The sequence below is a fragment of the Carlito syrichta genome, unplaced genomic scaffold (assembly GCF_000164805.1).
Source record: "Carlito syrichta isolate Samal-C Ts95f unplaced genomic scaffold, Tarsius_syrichta-2.0.1 Scaffold303429, whole genome shotgun sequence".
Taxonomy (NCBI): domain Eukaryota; kingdom Metazoa; phylum Chordata; class Mammalia; order Primates; family Tarsiidae; genus Carlito; species Carlito syrichta.
Genome location: NW_007247525.1, coordinates 223,605 through 229,846, shown reverse-complemented (window position 1 = coordinate 229,846; position 6,242 = coordinate 223,605).

The window sequence follows — 6,242 nt, the reverse complement described above, 5'->3', positions numbered from 1 at the left end:
TTGTATCTTTTAATGATTCAAATATTTCTCATCCATAATTACAGAACCTGAAGACATATGTATGTGTATGTATATAAATAAAATACTTCAAAACTGCTAATTCTGTTATCTATAGGTAAGGTTTTATTTAAATTCATATCCTGTTTTCATTTCTATATATTCTTGTCCCGTATCATTGTCTATGAGTTCTGAAAACACTTTTCTTAGCTTAATTCACTTTATAAACTGCTTAGAGGATTCACCTATAGAAAACTAACTTAATTTGGTAATTTTTTAGAATTTAGTTTTTTTAGTGATGGGAATATGATTTGGGTTCAGATAAAAATAATTTCAAAATAATATAACTTGTACCTACTGACATATTGGTTAAAGTTATTTTTATTATAGTCCAATCACTTTTAAAGGCCGTGTTACTCTTTGGTATCCTAAGGTAAGAGGTTTTTTAAATGTATGTGATTGTATAATATACACACAGTCAAGAAGTGAAATTGTAATATCTTCCATAATCTCTTTTTGACCAAAAAAGTTAAAAAAAAAAAAGATAGAGATAAAGTTAACATAAATGATCTAAGTACTTAAACATCAAATTGTCTAAACATTAGCGAAGGCTAGGTATGGTGGTGCATGCCCGTAATCTCAGCTACTCAGGAGACTGAGGTAGGAGGATTACATGGGACCCGAGAGTTTAAGACCCATCTGGGCAACATAGCAAGTCTCTTAAAAGAAAAAAAAAAAAGGTGATTGACTTATTGGATGCTTAACTAGATAGATAAACATAGCGCATATTGTACATTTATATTGCTTACTAATGCTAGGAGATACTGGTCCCAAGAGAAATGTGACCAATAAGATTTTTTCCTTGAATAATGAGTTGCTGGAATCAAGAAAAGGACAGACTCTTCACATTCTTTTATATTTTATTGTCTTCTATGTTGGTTATTCTCTCAATTGAGGGGAATTGGATAAGAAGATTATAAAAATTTTTATAACCTGGTTCTAATATTCCATAATGCCATGATTCATTCCATTTCTCAAATAAACACTTTCTATAAAAGTTGTTCCTAGAAAAGCTACCAGCTATAAATGTTTTTAATGTTTGTACTTCTTCATTCATGATTTGGTTTTATATTTTCACTCTGTTGCTTACGTCTGCTTTCCATAGAATTATTGTTTACATAAAATACTGTGAAAGACCTTGTACTAGATGGCCCTTTATTGGATGTTTGAAAGAGATTGCATTTCAAGAAAAAAAGGCAGTCTCCATCTATAAGGAGTTTACAATTTCACAAAAGGCAAACTATTTTTATTTTGATTATGTTCAGAAACATAAAGGAACGGGTAAGGAAATCCAGCAATTTTCAGAAGATCTGGATTCAAGTCTAGATTTCACTTCTGTGTGATGTTGGACAAATATTAAAGCCTCTCTTGAGCCTCAGCTCCTTTATTTTTAAAGAGAAAGGAGACAGGACTCTGTGGCTCAGCCTGTAATCTCAGCACTTTGGGAGGCTGAGGTGAGTGGATTGCCTGAGCCCATGGTTCGAGATCAACCCGGGAAACTTGGCAAGACCTCATCTCTACAATAAATTAAAAATTAGCAGGGTATGATAGAGCGTCTATAATTCCGGCTACTTAGAAGGGTGAGGTGGAAGAATTACCAGAGCCCAGCAGTTCAACACTGGGGTGGCTGTGAGTGTGCCACTGCACTCCAGCCTGGCAACGGAGTGAGTCTCCAACTCATAAAAATAAATGTGAGGATCAACTGAGATTACCGTCAAGGTTCAAATGATAATACAGCCAAGGTCCTGGCAAGCCCAGCAAACAACCTACCTACAAGAAATTTGAAGGTGGAGTCCAGTATGCTGCCTGTCAAATTGTGTGGAAGTCTGTGGAAGATAGAACTAGGGGGTCAAGTTGTGGTGTGCAAAAGCTTAGACCTCTAGCCAGATAATGTCCAATATATTTTCCATACTGAGAAAGAGTCACAGAAGAGGAGGTAATGAGAAGATTGGTGGTGAGATAATGAAGGGAGGAGCAGAGATGGATTCAGAAATGGAAGTTGTGTAATGAATCAAAAAAAATCAAGGCTAAATTCAGATATGAATATCTGGGCTGATTTTCTAAAGATAGGCTAGACAAAAAAGCAAGGAGAAGAGACAGACAGATGTCATAGGCAAAGTGTGCTTGTACTTGTGTGGACAGAGAAGTCTAATTTTCATGTCTCTGGCTGAGGGTGTTGAGGATAGGTGCAGATAGAGTGTAGGATGTAGCAGTTGGAGAAGACTAGATGACTCAATTGCTTCTGTATGTGTTACATACCAGCGTTAAGAGAAGAAAAAGAAAACTTTTCCTATTTAATAATAATAGTAACTTAGTTAAACTTGGCCTATGTAATGCAGTTTAACCCTGCTCTGAGATTTAGTCTGTTAATTGTTAAGGTTTATTAACTCAATATAACTACATTTAAACGTCTGCTTTTCAAGATTGTAATGATTTCCCTCCTGCTCATTAGGAATAATCTTCACTGCATATGCGGTGTAACTTTTAAGACTGCTGTGGAGATGGTTGTTTCATATTGCTGGTCTAAGAGTCTCATTCCATATAGCTGGAGAGTGCTTTGGTGGTGTCTATTATGCTGTCTGAGAGACAGGGCAAATCAAAAGGTATGCTAGCCTCAGCCACTGGGAAGCTACAGGCATCCTATACTCTCAGACTAACCTAGGTGGCAGGTGAGGCATTGAATACAGAACCAATAGAATTAACTCCAGTAAGGACTGAAAGAAACTCCAAAATAGGTGCCCAGATCAGAGAGTAGCCGGGTGAGAGAGCCACCAGGAGAGAGAGATTTAGAAGAAAATTGTATTAGTTCTCATTAATCCTAACTGATGATCTTCTTGGCTGAGACTTGCTTTTATAGGGCTGGAAAATTTCTTGCCACATTTATAAAAGGCTGCAGATATATGCTTTAGCTTGAAAAAAAAATGTTTTTGAATCCTTTCTCTATAAAAACCATAACCAAATAAAAAGAAAATAAAATTGTAAATTTCATTCACGATAGTAACAAAACTATAAGATCCCTAAAAATAAAGAAGATACAGATTCTTTAAGAAGAAAGATACAAAAATTTTATTGTAGGATATAAAAAAGTGAAACAAATGGAAAAATATATAGTGCTCTTGAACAGAATTCTTAATGTGCCCGCAATTTGAAATTTTCCAAATTGATTTGTAAATGGAAGGTAATTTCTATGAGAATTATAAGCAGGTATTAAAAATTAAATAAAATAATATTAAAGTTTATACAGAAAAATACATTTCTAAGAATATCCAAAAAATTAAGAAAAAAGGAATTGTGAGAATCATTTGAATTACTAAATAAAATAGATCATAAGAAAAAATTTTTTAAAAAGAATGTCACAAGACAATATATCATAGCCTCATGACCTTGATATAAAGACAAATAAATTGAACAAAAAATAATGAAGATCTCAGTGGTGAATTTTAGCATATATAGGAAATTAATGTTTGACAAAGGTGACATTTCAATTCAATGTGAAAAATACCACTTATTTAAGATATGGCTGGTACAGCTGGTTAATCCATCTGGAGGAAAGTAAAGATGGAAACTTATAACATACTACTTGAAAAAGTAAATACCCAGTGGATTAAAGAATTAAGTGTAAAAAAAAAAGGCATAACTACATTTTAAAATGTAGGTGGTAATTTGGACAACCTAGGTGTTAGGAAGAGCTGTTTCACCAAGATAGAACTATAGAAAAAATTGTAACACAAAATATATTAAAACAAAACCAATAGATAAATGATAGATTGGAGAAAAATATGTAAAATAAGGAAAATATGAAAGATAATTTATAATACAACTTAAGAACCAAAAGCCTTATAGAAAAATCGGCAACAGAGATGCCTGGCAATTTACAAAAGAATATCCAAATAGATGTTAAATACATGGAAAGATGCTCAACTCCTTAGTAGTTAGGGAAATACACACTGAAGTAACAAAGGTATAATTTATATCTATCAAGTTGGCAAAAAGTTTAAAAAACTGTAACACTTTCTGCTAATAGGGATAGAATGGGTTAGAGCCCACTAGCACATTTGGTGTAATTTCCATCATGTATTACTGTAGAGAAAAACAAGGTATGAAGAGGTATAGAATATGGATCATATGATCCCAGTTTTGTAAAGCAATGATTTGCACACCACAATAAATATATACAGACAGTTGCAAGATGGTCATCAGTCACGAAATAAATATTGTGGTTTCACATGCTATAGATCCTAGGGCATCTTCAGGGGCTAAGTTGTCCTATTTAGGTTAATGTATGTGTGCGTGTTTTTTCCTTTTTGTACTGAGCATCATTTCCATACAGTAAACTGCACAAATATTTAATACATAATTCAGTGAGTTTTGAAAAAAGCACGTATGCAAGATAACCCACAACTCATACATATATAGAACATTTCCGTCACCCCAGAAAGTTCTCTTGTGGTTTCCCCAATGGATTGGTTCCTGTCTCTTGTTCCTTCTCTTCTTCACAGCTATTCTTATTTCTTTCACCACAGATTTGTTTTGTCTGTTCTAGAATTTACAAATGGGATCATTCAGTATATATTGTTTCACATCTGGCTTCCTTTGGTAAGTGTAATGTCTTCTGCAATTCCTCCAAGTTGCTGCAGGTATCAGTAGTTTATTCATCTTATTGTTGAATAGTACTCTATTGTATGAATATAATACAATTTGTTTATTCATTCTCTTGTCTACAGACAGCTGGGTTTTTCTCAATTTGAAAATATTATGAAGAAAGCTACTATTAGCTACTATTAGTCTGTTTGTAGATACTTGTTTTCATTTCTCTTCAATAAATACCTAGGAGTAAAATTTTTGGCGCATAGGGTAAATATATATGTACTTAGAAACTGCTAAATAGCTTTCCCAAGCAATTGTATCATTTTACATACCCATGGTGATAAGAGTTATACATTCTAGCCAGGCGTGGTGGCTCATGCCTATAATCCCAGCACTTTGGGAGGTGGAGTCAAATTGCCTGAGGCTAGGTGTTTGAGACCAGCCTGGGCAACTTGGCAAGATCTCATCTCTACATCAAATCAAACATTAGCCAGAGGAGGGGGGAGGTGGCACATGCCTGTAGTTCCAGCTACTTGAAAGGCTGAGATGGAAGGTTGAGCCCAGAAGGTCGAGACTGTGGTGGCTGTGAGCTGCGTGCCACTGCACTCCAGCTTGGGCAACAGAGTGAGACTCTGACTCAAAAAAAAAAAAAAAAAAATTCGACATTCTTGTTAAAATTTGGTGTAGTGTTTTTAATTTTAGCCATTTCAGAAGTACATAGTTGTATATCTTTGTAGTTTTACTTTGCATTTCCCTGAGTAAAAAGGATGTTAAGGATGCGTTGTACATATTTTCTTTTAATCTGCAATTCTTCATTTTTTTTAATGATGTCTTGGGATGTACAGAAGTTTTAGTTTGGATAAAGTCCAGTTTATGATTGTCTTTTTTATTTCTTAATTTATTTTATTTTAGAGCTGTAGGTTATAAGTGGGGATTTGCTACATAAGTAGGCTGCATGCAGGTGAAGTTTGGGTTTTTGCTGGCCCTCACCTCCCGCCCCTCATGTGGACCAGGTGCCCATTGTGCTATGTGTCCACCTCTCTCCTCTCTCCCTATCTCCCCTAGCAGTGCCTAGAGACTGCCGAGCCTTCCCTTATGCTAATGTGATTAGTGTTCAGGGTCCACTTTTGAGTGAGGACATGCAGTATTCAGTTTTTGTTTCTGTGATAATTCACTTAGTATGATGGTCTCCAACTGCATCCAAGTTGCTGCAAAGACCATGATTTTGTTCTTCTTTATGGCCGTGTAATACTCCATCATATATATGTACCACATTTTCTTTATCCAGTCCACTTTTGATGGGCAACAGGGATAGTTCCATGTTTTTGCTGTTGTGGATAGTGCAGCAATAAACGTGTGTGCAGGTGTCTTTTTGGTAGGATGATTTATGTTTCTCTGGGCATAGTCCCAGAAGAAGGATCGCTGGATCATATGGGAGCTCAATTTTTAATTCTTTGAGAAATCACCATACTGTTGTACATACAGGTTGGACTAGTTTACATTCCCACCAACAGTGTAGCAATATCCCCTGACTCTGCAGCTGCACAAGTACCTATTGTTTTTTAACTTATTATTATTGTTATTATTTTTAAGTTGGA